Below are 20,874 nucleotides of genomic sequence, written 5' to 3'. Positions count from 1 at the left end.
CGCGCTCCTCGGAGAGCAGGGCAGGGGAGCCTCAAGGACGGGCACCCACTGGCCGCCCGGGCGAGGGACAGTGACTTTCTGGCCCGCAGCCCCGCCCCCCCTCGGTGGCCCTGCAGGGCCCCTTGTCCGGGTTGGGGAAGGCACGGGGACCGCAGTGCAGCAGCATGGGGAAGGATGGTGGGGAGGGGAGGGCAGGTGCTGGGCCAGAGCCTGAGTGCCTTCTTCCCACCTGCTTTCCCCAGGGCACCCCCTGCCGCTCGGGTGGGGGGGAGCTGCAGTGGATGCCTCCACCAGCATCCACCCACACAACAACTGCTAGAGAAGATGGCATCCACGAGATGGGGAGGGCGGAGGGGCAAGGCGGGGACCCGCGCAGGGCTCCCCCAGCTGGGCCTGCTGACTCTCATCAGCGTCTCTCAGCATGGCCAGACCGCTGGGAGGAGCTCCCAGGGCAGCTCGGACTCATACAGCATGGGTTTGGCCAAATTCCTCCTCTGCGGGGCAGGGGGAAGAGCTTTGTCTCCAACGGAGAGGGTCACACGGGTTGGGGAGGTAGCCGCTTCTCCTGAACACCGGCGGGGGGACTGCCGGCCCGCTAAGGGCCCTCCCCGACATGACCACAGTTGCCATATCAATTGGTAGGTAGAGAGAAAAACAGAAGGGGGAGGTAACCACCTTGCCTGAAAACCAGCGGCGGCCCACCAGCCCACAAGGAGTCCTCCCCAAAGGTTTGCCACATCGAGCGGCGAGCGAAGCGCAGCGGCAGCGTATGGGGCATGGCCTGGGCCCGCAGGAGACATGGCCCGGGGAGTTCGGGCCAGGAGTGACAACCAGACTCAGACGGAGAGCTCATGCACCAAAATGTCTGCCATCCCCCCCTCTCAGCAGTGGGGCACATAACTCAGGTTGGACCCTTGGGCGCAGCACCGTTCTCCCCTGGAGGTTTCTCTCACTGCCCTCCTGGAACCAAAGATGGGCATATAGGGTCCTGAAAAATGTGTCCCTGAAAATCTCCGTGAACTATTTCTGAAAGTTTTGTGGATGTGGCACCTGGCCCCAGCCCTGCCACCAGGGTGAACCACCAAAAGTGTCCACCCTCCTGGATTGAAGGGTTGGGCAGTACGGTCAAAAACGTCATCGTACAGACTTCTGAGCTGCTCCAGGGGGCCCACGTCAACCACTTGCCACACAATAGAGCAAAATTTTCTTAAGGCCCACGCTGGACACCAGGTCAACCCGGTTCCCTGGCATGAGAACCCCGCCATCTCGAGGAACCCCGCCAGGCTCTGGGTGAGGTCACCAAGGTGAAGCCAGAATTGTGCCTGGGCTCCTGGAATTCTCACCTGGCTTGGTCCCCCTCTGGACCTCCAGGTTGACATTGCTAAACCAGATGGGGCAACTGGCAACTGACACCCAGGAAAAAGCGAACTTGCTAAATGGGTACTTTGTGTCACTTTCTCCATCAGCCTCATGGGACGGTCCTGCCCACTATGGGTCAGGGAGGCCCAGGCAAGGGAGATTCCTTGCCCTCCATTGAAGCTGTCCTCATGAAGGAACACCGACAAGCTGGATACCTTCAAGTCAGCTGGCCCTGATGGGTATTCAGGGAGCTGGCGAGCATCATAGTTCAGCCCCTGGCACGGATCTTTGAGAGTTCCTGGTGCTCTGGTGAAGTGCCCAATGACTGGAAGAGGGTCAATGTAGTGCCTATCTTCAAGAAAGGGAGGAAAATAGATCCGGCAAACTATAGGCCCATCAGCCTGACCTCTATCCTGGGAAAGGTCTTGGAAAAGATTATCAAGGAGGCCAGACTAGCTTAACAGACTAGCTGACGGCAATATCCTGAGGGATACCCAGCATGGGTTTGTTGCGGGTAGGTCTTGCTTGACCAATCTCATTTCCTTTTAAGACCAGGTGACCTATCACCTGGACAAGGGGGAAGAGATTGATGTCACATACCTCAACTTTAAAAAAGCCTTCGATCTGGTATCCCACTATCACCTCTTGGCTAAACTGGCTAACTGTGGCCTTGACGTCACTATGATCTGCTGGCTGGGGAACTGGCTCCGTGGTAGGACCCAAAGGGTGGCGGTCGACGGGAGTCAATCGTTTTGGTGTGCTGTGACCAGTGGGGTCCCACAAGGCTCTGTCCTAGGGCCTATACTGTTTAACATCTTCATCAATGATGTGGACATTGGTGTCAGAAATGGACTGGCCAAGTTTGCCGAAGACACCAAACTCTGGGGTAAAGCATCCACACCTGAGGACAGGAGGATGATCCAGGCAGATCTGGACAGACTCATGAAATGGGTGGACGAGAACCTGATGGTGTTCAACACCGAAAAATGCAAGGTTCTCCACTTTGGGAGGAAAAACCTGCAGCATACTTATAGGCTTGGTAGTGCTACGCTGGTTAGCACTACAGATGAAAGGGACTTGGGGGTCACGGTTGACCACAAGATGCACATGAGCCTTCAGTGTGATGCTGCAGCTAGTAAAGCGAGCAAAATGCTGGCTTGTATCCATAGATGCTTCTCAAGCAGATCCCGGGACGTCATTCTCCCCTTCTACTCAGCCTTGGTGAGGCCGCAGCTGAAGTACTGTGTCCACTTTTGGGCTCCACAATTCAAAAAGGATGTAGAGAAGCTTGAGAGGGTGCAGAGGAGAGCCACGCGCATGATCAGAGGCCAGGAAAACAGATCTTACGCCGACAGGCTGAGAGCCATGGGGCTCTTTAGGCTGGAAAAACGCAGGCTCAGGGGTGATCTGGTGGCCACCTATAAGTTTATGAAGGGTGCTCATCAGGATCCGGGGGAATGACTGTTCACCAGAGCACCCCAAGGGTTGACAAGATCCAACGGTCACAAACTCCACTGTGACCGGTTCAGGCTGGACATAAGAAAGAACTTCTTCTTCACTGTCCGAGCCCCCCAAGGTTTGGAACAGACTGCCACCTGAGGCTGTTCAAGCACCCACTTTGAATGCCTTCAAAACATATTTAGATGCTTATCTTGCTGGGATCCTATGACCCCAGCTGATTTCCTGCCCCTGGGGCAGGGGGCTGGATTCGATGATCCTTCGGGGTCCCTTCCAGCCTTAAAGTCTATGAAATCTTCTTCACTAGCCCTCGGTATCAGTCATATTAATGAATAAGAGAAGCTTCCTGGGTTTGGGGTTTTTATTGGATATATATATATATATCCAGCAAACTTGGCCTAGATACCATTCTACTACTATATATATATATGTGTCTAACCTGGTGGTAGAAAGGTATCCAGGTTGTAGCAGTGTTGGTCTACAGGCAAAAGGAATCAAAACTTGTGGGAGAGGTGGTACCTAAACCAACTAGATTTTTTTTTTGTTTCCTAAAACAAAAACAAAAAAAGCTTTAATTGTTTCAGGTAACCAGGGTGTATTCAGATATGCCTCTAGACCAATTGGGCTAGAGGCAATTAAAGAAATGTTTTTTGCAAAAATCTAGTTAGTCTAATACAAGATATCACTTCTACCATGAGTTCCGATTCCTTCTAAAAGTAGAAATATACTTTTCTAACTGCCAGCCCTCGAATCTGAGTCATTTCATAGATTTCATAGACATTAGGGGTGGAAGGGACCTCGGGAGATCGAGTCCAGCCCCCTGCCCAAAGGGCAGGAAGTCAGCTGGGGCCATAGGATCCCAGCAAGATAAGCATCCAATTTACTCTTGAAGGTGTTCAATGTAGGTGCCTGAAGCACCTCCGCTGGCAGACTGTTCCAGACCTTGGGGGCTCGGACAGTAAAGAAATTCTTCCTTATGTCCAGCCTGAAACGGTCTTGCAGGAGTTTGTGACCGTTCGACCTAGTCATCCCTTGGGGCGCTCTGGTGAACAAACGTTCCCCCAGATCCTGGTGGTCACCCCTGAGAAACTTATAGGTGGCCACCAGATCACCCCTGAGCCTGCGCTTTTCCAGGCTAAAGAGTCCCATGTCTCTCAGCCTATCATCGTAAGATCTGTTTTCCTGACCTCTGATCATGCGCGTGGCTCTCCTCTGGACTCTCTCAAGCTTCTCCACATCCTTTTTGAATTGTGGAGCCCAAAACTGGACGCAGTACTCCAGCTGCGGCCTCACCAAGGCCGAGTACAAGGGGAGAATGACGTCCCGGGATTTGCTCGAGAAGCATCTATGGATGCAAGCCAGCGTTTTGGTCGCTTTACTAGCCGCAGCATCGCATTGCAGGCTCATGTTCATCTTGTGGTCAATGATGACCCCCAAGTCTCTTTCTTCTGTAGTGCTATCCAACGTAGCACTGCCGAGCCTATAAGGCTGCTGCAGGTTTTTCCTCCCAAAGTGGAGAACCTTGCATTTTTCGGTGTTGAACACCATCAGGTTCTCATCTGCCCATTTGCTGAGCTTGTCCAGGTCAGCCTGGATCACCCGCCTATCTTCTGCCGTGGATGCTTTGCCCCAAAGTATGGTGTCATCGGCGAACTTGGCCAGTCCACTCCTGACTCCAATGTCCACATCATTAATGAAGATGTTGAACAGGATGGGTACCAGGACAGAGCCTTGAGGGACACCACTGGTCACAGGGCACCACGATGAGTGACTGCCATCAATTACAACCCTCTGGGTCCGACCACGGAGCCAGTTTCCCAGCCAGCGGATCGTGGTGGACCCAAGGCCACAACTGGCCAGTTTGGCCAAGAGGTGATCATGGGATACCAGATCAAAAGCTTTTTTGAAGTCAAGATATATGACATCAATCTCTTCTCCCTCGTCCAGGTGATAGGTCACCTGATCATAGAAGGAAATGAGATTGGTCAAACAAGACCTACCCGCAACAAACCCGTGCTAGCTATCCCTTAGGATGTTAGCCTGGGCCAGTCCCTCAAGGATGGCCTCCTTAATAAACTTTTTTAAGATCTTCCCCAGGATAGAAGTCAGGCTAATGGGCCTGTAGTTAGCCGGATCCACTCTCCTCCCTTTCTTGAAGATCGGCACCACATTGGCCTTATTCCAGTCTCTGGGCACTACACCAGAGCGCCAGGAGTTTTCAAAGATCCGTGCCAGGGGCTGGGTTATGATGCTCGCTAGCTCCTTGAGTACCCTGGGGTGCAGATTGTCAGGGCCAGCTGACTTGAAGGTATCCAGCTTCTCAAGGTGTTCCTTCACGAGGTCAGCATTTATGGAGGGGAGGGGATCCCCATCACCCGGATCTCCCTGTCCCATAGCAGGCATGGGCGTCCCATGGGACTGACGAAAGACTGACGCAAAGTACCTATTAAATAAGTTGGCTTTTTCCTGGGCGTCAGTTGTCAGTTGCCCCATCTGGTTTAGCAGGGGTCCAACATTGCCCTTGCTTTTCCTCCGGCTCCCCACATATCTGAAAAGGGACTTTTTGTTGTCCTTGATGCTTGAAGTTAGTTGGAGTTCAGTTGCAGCCTTGGCTTTCCTGGTTTGCTCCCTGCAGGACCGGACCAGTGCAGAATAATCCTCCTTGGAGGTGAATCCCGTCCTCCGTCCTTTGTAGGCTTTCCTTTTTAGCCGCAGGAGGTCCGCTAGGTCCCTAGAGAGCCAGGAGGGCTGCTGTGCCTTCTTGCTGCCTTTCCTCCGTGTTGGAATAGATTTAGCTTGTGCATTGAGGATCGCTTCCTTCAGAAGCAACCACTCTTCTTGAGCTCCCATCTCCCTGGGGTCACGGTCCCTGAGGGCCTGACTGACAAGCCTCTTGAGCTTGTCAAAGTCGGCTTTTCTGAAGTCAAGGACTTCTGTGTTGCTGACTGACTTGCCAGCTTTACGGCGGATGGTGAAGGTGATCAGCTCGTGGTCGCTGTCACCCAGCTTCCCATCAATCACTAGGTCGCCGATTAGGTCGTCCCCTGTAGCCAGTACCAGGTCGAGCAGCGCTTTGCCTCTCGTTGGCCCATAGACTTCTTGAGTCAGGTAGAGGTCATCCATGCACGAGAGAAAGCTTTGCGACCACTCGGATTTTGCTGAGTGATCTTCCCACGAGATGTCCGGGTTATTGAAGTCACCCATGACAACCAAGGTCCTGGAGCAAGCGGCCTCAGTCAGTTCCCGGGCAAACTCCTGGTCCAGCTCAGGACTTTGAGTGGGAGGTCTGTAATAGACTCCCACCATTGAGTCCCCTGTGCTATTTTTCCCACGAATTTTTACCCAGAGGGTCTCTAGCTGTCCATGCCGGTCGCCAACATCAGCTTGCAGGGACATGTAGCTTTCCTTCACATAGACAGCTACACCCCCGCCCCTTTTGTCAACATGATCCCTCCTGTACAGGGTATAGCCCTCTATACCCGTGGTCCAGTCATGGGTGGAGTCCCACCAGGTCTCCGTTATCCCAATGACGTCATAATTCTTTGCACTGAGCAGGAGGACAAGCTCCTCCTGCTTGTTACCCAAGCTCCTGGCATTAGTGAACAGGCAGGCAAGTGTGCCTTTAGGGGCTCTTGCCTTGCCCACAGATTGTGCCAGGGCTAGGGCAGGGGTGGGCTCCCTTAAGTGCCTTGGTGTGCTGGCTTTGCAAGGGTCGCTCAGCGGGCCAGCAGTGGCAGTAGTCCCCCCATCCTCCGGTGGAGCAGGTCAGCCAGCCTGGTTGAGAAGAGCCTCCTCCCCAGGGGAGAGAGGTGGAGGCCATCTCTTCCCAGCAGCTCGCTGCCTCTCTCGCCAAAGAGCGGGCTGTGGTCATGGAAGCCAAAGCCTTTCCGATGACACCAGCTCCGCAGTCTTTGGTTCACTGTGTGGATCCTCCTCTCCCTCCTCAGCCCATAGCCCGAGACTGGGAGGATCGAGGAAAACACCACCTGAGCTCCCAGACCCCTAAGCTCCGCTCCCAACTCCCTGTAGCGCCTCATGACCTGGCTGGGGGTGCTCCAAGCCACGTTATTGGTGCCCATGTGAATAAGGAGCATGGGGCAGTGGTCTGTGGGCCGGAGGAGCTGCGGGATCCTCTCCGCAATGTCTTGGATGCGGGCCTCCGGGAAGCAGCAGACTTCCCGGGCTAAGGGGTTGGGGCAGCAGATTGTCCCCTCAGTGCCCCGCAGGATGGAGTCTCCCACAACAAACACCTTTCGCTTTGACTTGGGGAGAGCGGGGCCAGTAGCTGTGGTTGAGCCTGGGTTGCCTGCGGGAGCTGACAACTGAGCAGGCTCTGCTGGGGCTGCAAGGGGTGCGAGCCTGTTGCTAAGTTCTGGCAAGGGAGGGGCCTTGGTGTGGCGGGCCTTAGGGCCCTTGACCACCTTGGTCCATGGCCCTGACTGGGCAGAGCGGGAGGTCCCAGAGTCCTCCTTAGTCCTGGGGGGAGACGGTGCTCTACCCTGCGGCTCCCGGGGAAGAAGGGCCTGGCAGTAGGAGTCGATCTCCTGCTCGCAGTCTCTGATGGCATGCAGTCTCTGGACTGTGGCCTGGAGCTCCTCCAGCTGGCGCGCCAGAGACCCCAGTAGGGAGCAAATCCCGCAAAGGGAGGTGGCTATGCTCCCGGGCCCCAAAGCCTGAAAAAGGGACAGGCAGCCCCCGCAGCCAAGAGCCAGGGGCTCCGTCTGCGTGGAGCCCGGAACCATGGGCTCCGTCTGGGTGGCCGTCTCTGAGGTGCCCAATAGGGGGGCCGCAGAGCCCGAGGGGACCCTCGGGGTGCGGCGCGTGCCCATCCATGTCATGCCTCTGGTAGGCTGGCTACGGCTGGGACTGACTACTCTGTCGGGGTCGCAGGCAGGGTCTCGTGCCCTCCCGCGCCCTCTCCTGTGTGAACTCCGCGCTAACTCGAGCGCCTGTTTACGCAGCCTGTTCGCGCGGCTCCGGTTGCAGGGCTCCCTGGGGGGCTGGGCCAAGTAGGGTCCTGGGCGGGGGCTTGACCCGGCCGGCACCAGGCAGCCGCCTCCTCCCAGGGAGCAAGGAGTTAACCCCTTCCCACCACGAGCCCGCTTGCCTCCGGCTGTGCTGGGGGTCGGCAGGGGGCTCTGTGGCTGCTGAGGGGATGTCTGGGGGGTTTCGGGGGAGCGGGGGCGCAGCAGGCTTCACCCGCACATCTCTCACCACTCCGGAGCCTAACTGAGCTTTTTTTTTTTTTTTTCCCCCCCCCTGTTTGGCAGGCCTTTTTAAACTGCGTGCATGCACAGTGGGCCTGCCATTGGGGAACGCTGGTTTCTCAGGCCGGGGGGCCCTGCCTGGGATTTGGGGGGCCCTGCCCTACAGGAGGGGGACTGGTGAGTACCCCACTCTTTCTCTTGTCACTCCCTGGGGGGCTGGGCCAAGTAGGGGCCTGGGCAGGGGCTTGACCCGGCCCAGCACCAGGCAGCGGCCTCCTCCCAGGGAGCGAGGAGTTAACCCCTTCCCACCACGAGCCCACTTACCTCCGGCTGTGCTGGGGGTCAGCAGGGAGCTCTGCGGCTGCTGAAGGGGTGTCTGGGGGGCTTCGGGGGAGCGGGGGCGCAGCGGGCTTCACCCGCGCGTCTCTCACTGCTCCGGAGCCTAACTGAGCTTTGTTCCTTCCACTGCCACCCAGAAGAGGTTCTGCACAAAGACTTCACTGAACTTATTCAGCTGATAGCACACAAGCCAGATCCTTCTTCCCTAGGCAAGATGTCACTGCAGTGCTAATAGGTACAATATCTTCCCAAGAATTTGGAATACAAACATCTGAAAAGGATGATGCTATTTGCATGGAAACGTGTATTGTAATATTTATGGCATGTTTACAGTCACAAACCTGGCTGAAAACACACCATAAGAGAATGCTAAACCAACATTATCAGAACTCGCGGTAGAGGTGGTATCGTTTTATTAGACCAACTAGATTTTTGCAACAAAAAATAAACTTTAATTCAATTCTTTAATTTTTTTGCAAAAATCGAGTTGATCTAATAAATGATATCACCTCTACCATGAGTCCTGATTCCTTTTGCTTTTAGACCAATACAGCTACAACCTGGATACCTGAAACCAGTATTATATGATGAACAGTATCAGGAAACATACAATACACTTCAACCCAAAAGATGCATGCTGAAGTGGCAAGCAGTAAGTAAACTGCTGCTCTATCCAACATGAACCCATTAAGAGGGTAACTTTCCAGCTACAATAAATCAATCTAAATGGAAGAAGTAGCATAACTCCAAAGTGTCAGCCCCATGACACAGTTCTTCTATAGTTTCAAGCAGTGTTCCATCTCAACCCATTAAATAAGCTGGCATGTGACGGCAGCTGCTCTTCTGAAACAATATTCCCTTTTATCAATGAACCCAGGGGGTTGAACTAAATGGTAAGCAAGAATGAAACATGCAAAAGGTACTGACACCACTGGTGTTGTATTATAGCATGATTATTCTTCATATTTTGTACTGCCAACAAACAGATGCCCTATGCAGGATTCCACCTACATTGGTGTAACTCCATTATCCAAAAAAATAGAAGGCAAGAAGAAAAAAAAGGAAGAAATAATGGAAAGAGCATTTAGAGAAAGGTCAGTGCACTGAACAACAGCATCATTATTTGCATTATTTGCAAAATTCCCGGGAACATTTTTGCCTGAGTGTTGTCATTGCAGGTACATAACAAAATTACGAAAAAGCCATCCAGGGGATTGAACCTTCTTCCTCTTGTACTTAGACGTTTAGTGGTGCCCTCAGAGACAGTAGCAGGAGCATTTCCTTAAGTAACTTAAGCAAATTTATGCTGAGCATTAACCTTAAAGGCAGACAAGAGTTTATTTTTAAAGATCCAGTCCCTTTACATTCAAGAAAATGCAGACATCTCAAGAGACCTCCTGGCATAATACTTGCAAGTCTACAGGAAGGAAGATGGAGCAAGCCCATGTTAACTTGGTTTAACAATTAAAAATTGATACTTTTTTTTGAAAACCATCTGGAATTAAGTAGCAGCAGCCATAGTACAGAAGCTCTCTAAGGACTCCTGTCTGTTGTCAACTTAAGATGAAAACATCTCAAGAGCAGTATACTTAGATTTATACAAACTGACATGAAGTATATCTGGACAGCCAATCCAAAAACCTCCATGGTCTTAGATAACCTATCTGAAAAACTGCTTCACTATGCAGGGAGATAATGGTGTGCCTAGGCCTTAGGATTTCAAAACAGGGAGTCTGTGTCCCATATTTGGTGCTTTTCTTAAAGTCCCAGCTGATGGAGTCATGGGATCACACAAGAATTTCAGGTTTTTCTTTATAGTTGTAACTTTAACAGCCAGATCAGGTCATTTATGTGAATAAAAAATTTGACCGGCTGTCACAAGTTATGTGAAGGACAAGAGAGCTTGCAAGTTTGACTCCTCGTGTCAAGTCATGTTGGAGTCAGCTGTAAGAAGAATAACAAGCTCTACTTTTCAGCAGTAGAACTCAAAGTGCCTTAAAAAGGAGATCGGCAACCCTATCGCCATTTCAGAGAGAGAGGATTTGAAGCGCAAATGCCAGGTTATCACTATCAGGCTAGTGCAGAGGAAAAGGAGCCAACTCTTCACAGTGCCATTCCAGTGCTCGGGCACTTGGCCATACTGCTACCTATACTTTCTTCCTAGCCATCTCATTGGTTATTTAAAAAAAAAGTTAAGCAATAATATTCTTTGGTAGGCATGTTTCTTACTTACCTAGCAATCAAACTATTTTTATTTTACCCAGAAGTCATTTGGGGAAAAAAAGGGGGAAGGGGGGGTAGCAAAAGCTCATGAGTGGGAAGCTAAAGGAAAAACAGAATTTTGAACAGATTAAAGGTAGATCAGAAGTAACTACAAAGTTCTTATATGGTTGGCTGTCTGCCAGCAGGAGTGGAAAATAGCTTGTAACCTCAGCCATTTTCTTATGGGCAAAGCAAGTACCTTAAGTGGCAGGGAGCAATGCATGAACAAGCAAGAGGACAATGACTTTGTAACCTCTTACCCTACTTTCTACAAGAACAAACTTAAATTGTAAGGTTGATGTGGATGAAATGCTTAGAAGCCAGAGAGTTACCACTGCCTTTAGGCTTACATTTTAGAGAAAAAAACACTACTTTAGACCTCAGATCAGGCAAGCCGATGGATGAGCTGTATGCTGGTTTTTGTTAAAACATTACGCGCCTTGCTTTATCTTGCTTTATGTCAATAACTGAATTATGAAGCCCAAATCAGTCAGTCTGTATGCTAGCAACTGGAAAAAAGCAGCAGTTTGAAGAAACGCTAATGAAAACTGAGCACTCTGCTATAATTTACAGTAGACATTTCATACCGATTCATTGTGCCTCCGCATCATTACACAAAACAGAAAGAAAGAAAAAAAAGTCTATTTGTTTAACTCATTCATTCATTTAAAATCTTAAATGTGGAAAAGTACTTGTGCCTATTAAATCATGTAAAGTGGCTGATGTATAATATTTTTGTAAGTAAACATTATGCTAAAGGCCTAGGGTTCCAATAAATCACCCCAGCAAGACATGGAATAGCTGAACTGCTGCTCTTGTTCTCTGAAAAATGTGGCAGTAGCAATACTTTGCTGTCAGTCACGTGAGATGAAAATCTAAGTAGCAGAGCCAAAAACAAGTGCTTTGCATCTCTCCCACTGGTTTCTAATTTTACATCTAAAATATCCATGACTTTTTGTGGCTTATGATTCCAAATTAAAATGAGCATTAAAAAGATCCATTTTTCAGTCAGTCCCATTTAAGATGCCATTATTCCCTCCCCCCTCCCATGACACTGGCCTAAATATGAACTTTAAAATGCAGATTCCTGTTTCACAACGTTGACATGTATACCTGGAGTCAAGACGCAATGAAAAAATAAGAAAACTAAAACCTAGTAAAATGATAAAAGTTAACATGCAGTCTACACTGGAAAGAAAATAAGGAATTACTGTAGCATACGGCTTCCAAATGAAAGCCAGATGAGTATGCTCGGATTACTATTTCACCTAGCCCAAAGCACAATAGCAGAGGTCAGATTTTCAATTAATTTGTCTCAAATGCACCCAGGCTTTTCCCTGAGCCCTGCAATAGAAGGGCACTGTCAAATTTCAGTTCATGCACCTCCAACAATCAGAAACGAGGGGACCACATCCGTCAGAGAAAAGCTGCCAGCTCAGGTTAAAGTACCTGCTACGCTGCTGTACCACACTACAAAATGGGCAAGCTTCATTTTAGATAGCTTTCTACCCCACCTCCTCCCACCTACGTGCACATGCACGTCTTGATCAATAGCTCTTCGGGGCAGCAGCTGTCTTGTTCTCTGTTGGCATCACACTTACCACGAAGGATTCCTGGTGCATAGCTGGGGCTATTGAGCACTCCATTTAATTGTAATGTTGCATGTGCCTGCTAGCTCTTGGAAGGGGCCCTGGCATATTAATATTGAGTTCAGCAGAATTTTTAGGCACTTTAGTTCCATTGATTTCAATGGATTTATACCAATAACTATGAGGACCCGGTGCATTGGCTTTTCCGCCCATGCCCAGCTCAGTAAAGTTCTTTTTGTTTATGAGTGTTTATACAAGTTGCATTTTTATACAATTACTTGAGCAGCTGATGTTGGTTAAGCAAACACAGGAATTCAGGAAGAGTCATCTTAAAAAAAAAGTTGTTCCCACATGCGATTTAAAAATCTGTGCAACACTGAAGTAACACCTGGAGTTTCTTACTTCCTAGAGGAGATAGTCTGGTCCCATACAACATCCCCATGCTACCTTATCAAACAGCAAAGGACATAATGCCCCTGGCACTTTCCCTTCTGAAAAAGGCTGGTAGGCGGATATAGGCGCTCTCAGTAAGTGTAAGCCGGTCAGAGCAGCACATCATGAATACCAATGGTCATCGTAAACACAGGTCATTCCCGAGGACATGCATCCCTTCGCTATTTCAGCCATATTTTATGGTCCATTTGGATACCTTCCTCACAGGAGAAGAACTTGAAGGAGGTGACACACCTCCTTCAGCTGAGAGTTCAGAACAATTTTTTGGGAGCAATATATTCATTAATAAGTGGAAGGAAAGATAAGTAGCAAGTACATAGCAATAATATTGTCTCTTGCTATAATACAGAATTATTTAATGTAATAGTGGTTATATGTACAGGGTGAAGGGGCGCCCTATGAAACAATGTAGTTTGTTAGGAAAATTGACCCTGAAACCTGATAACATCCTGATTGGTTCAGAGGAACGATGGGGAAATGTGGAGCGTTTTGTATCAGTCAGGGCTATGTGGGTGGCAACCAGAAGTCATTACACTTGAGTTACCATCATGGAAAGATTATTTTCAGCTAAGGCCCTAGTAAAGGATGAGGTAGGGGCTATACCCTGATAAAATGAAAGGAGAGCTCATGTCCCCAAGAGTTAATGAGTTGCTTATTTCATCCCATTCCCTAATTATGTAGGGTCTCTATACACCAAGCAAAGATCAGCAGGGAAAAAGAGTCAGGAACAATTACTGTCTCAAGTTGTCTATACAGGCTGAGATAGGCTTTGCAGGGCAGTCTAATGAAACTTCCATTGCAATTACACATTTTTTCCTTTAGACAGAGGACCTCAAATTCCAGAGCTGTCAAGCTGGTATCATCTGTCAAGAGCACTAAATTAAATAAGAAAACCAAATAAACTCAAGTCAAATACATTTATTGACAGGAAACAGATTTTTAAAAAAAATCTAAAGAAAGAATTGATCTTTGCGTTTGCATGGAAGCCTGTTAGCTGAGCTACCAAAAAGGCTACCCCTTGTAAAGTAGCATAGGACAACCTGGCTGAAGCAATACAGACATGGAAATAAAAAGTCTTCCCAGGTATATCTACTAAATAATCAGTTGCTAAACTGAATATATAGGATGACATCTCTTGCATTTGTTTTCATGATGCAGCAAAATTAAGCTGATTTCACATGATGTTAGCTCTTAGGATGGGGGATGGCAACCTTTAAGAGCAGCGACCTGAAACAAGGCACTCGGATCTGAGGTCAGGATGCTGCTTGTTACCCAGCCAGCTGTCACCCCTTCATGGCACCCGCTACTGCTGCCGCCCCAGCGTTCACTGATCAGGGCTGCTCTTGCAAACCCCACCTGCCCTACTGTCAGCTCCTAGCCCTCATCTCCAAGTCCCATTAAAGTCAGGGCCCAAACTATAGTTGTTTTGATTCTGCTGTCCACCCCTCCTTCTGCTATTCACTGCAGGCAAGATGTAGTTGCTTGGTGGGCCGGATCAGACCTGCAAGCTATAGTTTGCCAACTCCTATTTTTGGAGGCTGCAATTATTGATTAATATAAAAACCAGAAATAAAATAACATCTTTAAGTGTGGTACAAGAGTGATTGCAATAGCATGGTACTATACTGCAAGACTGTGAAGCTTTTCTAGGCAGACACGCGACTCCATGCTTTTTCTGTGAACAGTAAGCACAACTGCAGCCATGTATACATTCAGACTTTGAAAATGCATCTGATTTACCTAAAAGGTACCATGAAGAAGAGACAGGCTAGCATGAGAACACATACTGTATACACATGTTTATGGAAGGTTACTTTGAAAACATCTGTTACTGATTGGATCTAAAAACCCATAACTAGGTACTATAAACAGTTACTTAAACAATCCTTTTCCTAGTAAAAACTTTTAGAAAGATTAGTCAATCATCATGCATAAAATTTGCTTTGCAAAAATTAAGGAACATCCAATCACTGGAATTTAGTGCGTGGGGGTGGAAACAAAACACTAAACATGAAGATTTATATATTTACAGTAGGTACAAGATCCTCAGCGGATGTAAACCATCAATACACCATTTATTTCAAGGGACTTGTAACAATTTATCCCAGATGAGAATCTGTCTCCAGGCTCTTGCTACACGTCAGTTTGAACAGAAGCAGTTTTTAAATTGTACAAAAATAGCCCTCAAAAACAGTGAGCTATTTTTCAATTACTACGCATGGGGAAGGTAGAGTCATTTGTTTCTTCTCCAGAAATCTTCCACTCAGGGTGAAACCACTATAAATCACAGTTCAACCTCTGCAGTCCAATTACAAGCCCTTGAAAAGTTGGGCTTTTGCTAGAAACACAATGCAAACTAACCTGTAACAGATGCAATGGATAACTCTTGAGCAAGTCTCAAACTGGTACAAGTTAAAAATACAACCAGGTTTTAATTTTTTCACCTTATCCTTCTACCCTAAAATAAAAACCCAAGCTAGTTCTCCAGACAGGTCAAAAACCCTGGCTTAAGAGGCTGAAAAACACTGTGTGTGTCAATGTAGATGATACTGATGACACCTACTCTGCTAGAGGATCTTCCAGCCGTCCTTTCATTTCCCTGTTTTGCAGTGCTGATCAATATTTACCTAGCAAGAAAAACATGAGTGTGAGAAACACACCCTATTTGATTTGGATTTAGCCCAAATCAGAGACAGTAATTCCATTTGTTGATTCAGATCACTGTCCCCGATTGATGCTGATTCAGAGAATCGGAAATTCAGACAGACACAGCTTTAAAAGTTTTTTCCACATACCTCGAGGTAGCAGCTGCAGCTCATGATCACTGCAATGCTGGGGCTGATGGAGCATCCCACAGGAGCACAGGGGGGCCCTCCATGTGCTCAGCAGCAAACCTAAAAGTGGACTGGAAGTACTTCTGGGTCTGCCGGGGAGTGCACTGGGGGTTCCCCGCCCCGTATCTCCCCAAGTCAGCGATCGGCCACAGGGCGACCCCGGGTGCCCCCCAGACCCAGGAGGCACTAGTCGCCAAGCGGGGGAGGCATGGCGGGGGCAGCATGCTCCCTGGTGGACCCAGAAGTGGACAGGAACATTTAAAGCCATCTCTATGTCTGAATATCTTCAAATTGATTCAGAGGGTTCCATTTTAATTCAGACAGACTAAAGCATTCTCCGATTTGACTCTGAATCGGGCCAAACCTCCGCCGAATCGAATCAGGGACCGAAGCTTCGCAGAGTCCTAGAAAACATGTAGAAGTTGCCTGCATCTCTTTGAGGGTCACCATCCATTTGACAACCTAACAAGAGTCCAAGGCATAGTCAGAGGCTACATCACCTTCGCTGGTTTGCACAGTAGGGAGGACAAAAATCAGTGCTCAAGAACAGATCGCTGTCAGGATGTGATTAAAGCAGCAGCTTGGCCAACGCTCTGTGAACCAGCTTATCTTCAACAAAACACTGAGACTTTAGGGGGTAAAAAAGAAGTCTGAAATACCGAGGTTGAAATTCTATAATCTACTAACAACTAGCAGCAATGAGAAGCCATTATTATTTGTTCTCCGTCTTGTGGTAGCACCCAAAGACCGCCCACAGGCAAAGCACTGTATACACGTGCTCTAAAAACACTCATTGGCACAGAGTCTCTCCAAAGTCCCTGCTCTTGCACCAACCATTCCAATATCTGGCACAAAACATCATGATATGCATGAACCTGCCAGGTGAGGAAAAAAAAAACCTGTTAACTCAGGCAACGGCAGGAGTTTAGTGGCCCACAAACTTAATAGTGTGTAGAAGGTAATGGTAGAAACTTTTTAATGAATGAAGTCACTTCCATGCCGTTCCCAATGACACCTACATCAGAAATGAGTTAAGCTAGTCTACGGGTAGATTTGCCAATGCCTTTAGAAGATAAGAGGTTGAGAGATTCAGGACCAACAGAACTAAGGTTAGTCCTAGAAGAGCTCAGGGAACCTGCAGCTTCTGGCTTTTACAAACTTAGATGATGACATTGTACCAGCTGGAATTCAGGGAACAGTGCGTCTTGCTGCAAGTTTTAAAAGGGCCTTAAATCTGTCAAATGAGGGTAAAGGCTACTAACTGTTCTAGTAATGGATTTAAAAACAGACCATTTAAACAGGGCCTGAAAAGTGGGAAGCCTATGGGCCAACAAGAGGCAAAGCGCTGCTTGACCTGGTACTGGCTACGGGGGACGACCTAATTGGTGACCTAGTGATCGATGGGAAGCTGGGTGACAGTGACCACGAGCTGATCACCTTCACCATCCGCCGTAAAGCTGGCAAGTCAGTCAGCAACACAGAAGTCCTTGACTTCAGAAAAGCCGACTTTGACAAGCTCAAGAGGCTTGTCGGTCAGGCCGTTAGGGATCATGACCCCAGGGAGATGGGAGTTCAAGAAGAGTGGTTGCTTCTGAAGGAAGCGATCCTCAATGCACAAGCTAAATCTATTCCAACATGGAGGAAAGGCAGCAAGAAGGCACAGCAGCCCTCCTGGCTCTCTAGGGACCTAGCGGACCTCCTGCGGCTAAAAAGGAAAGCCTACAAAGGACGGAGGACGGGATTCACCTCCAAGGAGGATTATTCTGCACTGGTCCGGTCCTGCAGGGAGCAAACCAGGAAAGCCAAGGCTGCAACTGAACTCCAACTAACTTCAAACATCAAGGACAATAAAAAGTCCTTTTTCAGATATGTGGGGAGCCGGAGGAAAAGCAAGGGCAACGCTGGACCCCTGCTAAACCAGATGGGGCTACTGACAACTGACACCCAGGAAAAAGCCAACCTATTAAATAGGTACTTTGCGTCAGTCTTTCATCAGTCCCATGGGACGCCCATGCCTGCTATGGGACAGGGAGATCCGGGTGATGGGGATCCCCTACCCTCCATAAATGCTGACCTCGTGAAGGAACATCTTGAGAAGCTGGATACCTTCAAGTCAGCTGGCCCTGACAATCTGCACCCCAGGGTACTCAAGGAGCTGGCGAGCGTCATAGCCCAGCCCCTGGCACAGATCTTTGAAAACTTCTGGCACTCTGGTGTAGTGCCCAGAGACTGGAAGAAGGCCAATGTGGTGCTGATCTTCAAGAAAGGGAGGAGAGTGGATCCGGCTAACTACAGGCCCATTAGCCTGACTTCTATCCTGGGGAAGATCTTAAAAAAGTTTATTAAGGAGGCCATCCTTGAGGGACTGGCCCAGGCTAACATCCTAAGGGACAGCCAGCACGGGTTTGTTGCGGGTAGGTCTTGTTTGACCAATCTCATTTCCTTCTACGACCAGGTAACCTATCACCTGGACAAGGGAGAAGAGATTGATGTCATATATCTTGACTTCAAAAAAGCCTTTGATCTGGTATCCCATGATCACTTCTTGGCCAAACTGGCCAGTTGTGGCCTTGGGTCCACCACGATCTGCTGGCTGGCAAATTGGCTCCGTGGTTGGACCCAGAGGGTTGTAATTGATGGCAGTCACTCATCGTGGTGCCCTGTGACCGGTGGTGTCCCTCAAGGCTCTGTCCTGGGACCCATACTTTTCAACATCTTCATTAATGATGTGGACATTGGAGTCAGGAGCGGACTGGCCAAGTTTGCCAATGACACCAAACTTTAGGGCAAAGCATCCAGGGCAGAAGATAGGTGGGTGATCCAGGCTGACCTGGACAAGCTCAGCAAATGGGCAGACAAGAACCTGATGGTGTTTAACACCGAAAAATGCAAGGTTCTCCATCTTGGGAGGAAACACCTGCAGCATCCTTATAGGCTCAGCAGTGCTACGTTGGATAGCACTACAGAAGAAAGAGACTTGGGGGTCATCATTGACCACAAGATGAACATGAGCCTGCAATGCGATGCTGCGGCTAGTAAAGCGACCAAAACGCTGGCTTGCATCCATAGATGCTTCTCGAGCAAATCCCGGGACATCATTCTCCCCTTGTACTCGGCCTTGGTGAGGCCGCAGCTGGAGTACTGCGTCCAGTTTTGGGCTCCACAATTCAAAAAGGATGTGGAGAAGCTTGAGAGAGTCCAGAGGAGAGCCACGCGCATGATCAGAGGTCAGGAAAACAGACCTTTTGATGACAGGCTGAGAGACATGGGACTCTTTAGCCTGGAAAAGCGTAGGCTCAGGGGTGATCTGATGGCCACCTATAAGTTTCTCAGGGGTGACCACCAGGATCTGGGGGAACGTTTGTTCACCAGAGCGCCCCAAGGGATGACTAGGTCGAACGGTCACAAACTCCTGGAAGACCGTTTCAGGCTGGACACAAGGAAGAATTTCTACACTGTCCGAGCCCCCAAGGTCTGGAACAGTCTGCCAGCGGAGGTGGTTCAAGCACCTACATTGAACACCTTCAAGAGTAAATTGGACGCTTATCTTGCTGGGATCCTATGACCCCAGCTGACTTCCTGCCCTTTGGGCAGGGGGCTGGACTCGATGATCTCCCGAGGTCCCTTCCAGCCCTGATGTCTATGAAATCTATGAAGAAGAGTGGGGAAAGGGGTATTTCCAGAAGAAAGACTTCTCTCACCGTCTTCATCCCAGGAAAAGTGGTAATCCTGTGTCAGCCTTTAATAGCCCTACTAAAGATCCTCATTAGGGTTAGGTTGAGGCTTTACAAGGGGCAGCTATGTCACCCCCGTAGCACCCAAGCAAGGGATTCACTAATGTAGCAAGCTTCTCTCTTGGTACAAGGAGGAAGTAATGCATCTACCTTTTACCCCCGCTGCCTGCTGGAGGATGCAAGAGGTGCAGAGAGGCCCTTTCTCTTGTGCACTTGTTTTGGGGTGGATAAGCACTGGCTCTGCCCCAGCCACATTCAGAGTGGCCACAAGGAAGGATAGTTGCATCTCTTCCCCCTGCAATCTCACAGGAACAACTGACTGTTTTGCCTAAGACACAGGCATACAGATTTCTACATGTAACAGACACCTAAGCTCCTCCCTGGATTAAGATCACATAAAAGCATGAAGGAGATGCACCAAAAGAGTTTTAAAGTATGAAACCCTTTCCTCCTGCAAAGTTCCCCCGGTGGATCAAACTGCAAGCTAGCAAATGCATTGTTACATCAGCCTTTTTTTCAAGGATCTCAAGCACCTAAGGAAGTAGGCAGTGTTCACAGAAAACACAGAACATTTGGGTTGGAAGGGACCTCAGGAGGTTATCTAGTCCAACCTCCTGCTCAAAGCAGGACCAGCCCCAATTAGATCCTTCCAGCCAGGGCTTTGTCAAGCCGGTCCTTTCTTAAAAGCCTCCAAGCATGGAGACTGCACCACCTCTAAGTAACCTGTTCCAGTGCTTCACCATCCTCCCTATGAAAAACTTTTTCCTAATATCCAATTTAAACCTCCCTTGCTGCAACGTATTATCATCATCTCCCTCTTACAGACAAGGAAGCTTAACACGGAGGGCTGAAAGGACTTGCTCTGAACTTGGGCAAGTCGGTGGCCAACCCGAGACCCACCCAGGTGTTCTGGGTCCTGATTCCCAATTCCCAATTCCTAGGCCCTGAACTATGGTCAGACAGGAAAGTAACCCCTGTTACTTTCCTGTAAGCTACTCCTGCAAGTAGTTGTGACCATCGCCACATTGAGAAGAAGCAGAGACATTGATATTTTTGGCTAGCTATAAGAGCCAACTTTCTTTGTTAACTCATCAGTATAGGAGATATGCGGGCAGCAGTTCTCTGATGTATTAAACCAGCTTTAGGTTGTGTGCCAGGATGGTACAACTTAAACTAGTCTTTGTTTATCCGCTTGTAGCTAGAGGGTTTAATAAGATAGCAGCATCAACGTTTAAGCCCCAGAGGATAACAACAGGGGACTGTGACAAGGCGAGAGGGTAAAAGCTACAAGGGAAGAGGTGAACAACAAGTCACAGCAGCAGGCAGAGAAAGATGCAAGCGGAGTCGCTGTATGCTCTGATGACCTATAAGAGCAATAACTGCAGCTGATCATTTCATAGAATACATAATAAGCATTAACCATCAGGTTTTTTTTCTTTCCTCAAGTTTTTTTGCAGGGGTGATCTTCAACAACACAAAACAGGTTTTAATCTGGGGCCAAGTCAGTCTCTGGCACTGCCAGGTGTGTCTAGGGATTAATTAAAAAAAGAATACTCATTGTAGTGAAAGCTTTCTGGTGATTAAAAGAGCCTCTGTGGGTTACAACAGTGTCTGAGCTGCTTGCTACAAAGTGCACACC

At 48.8% G+C, this 20,874-nt stretch overlaps 1 protein-coding gene across 1 annotated transcript in view; it reads right to left on the bottom strand.

The window, feature by feature from the left end:
• COL23A1 (collagen type XXIII alpha 1 chain) overlaps positions 1-20,874 on the bottom strand; it is a 317,718-nt gene that overhangs the window by 248,974 nt on the left and 47,870 nt on the right. The gene's annotated exons all lie outside the window — the stretch shown is intronic.

This window comes from Crocodylus siamensis, chromosome 10 (genome assembly GCF_052110815.1).
Source record: "Crocodylus siamensis isolate JL-2025a chromosome 10, ASM5211081v1, whole genome shotgun sequence".
NCBI lineage: Eukaryota > Metazoa > Chordata > Crocodylia > Crocodylidae > Crocodylus > Crocodylus siamensis.
Note: the sequence above shows the minus strand (reverse complement) of the source record. Positions and strands in the feature narration are given on the sequence as shown.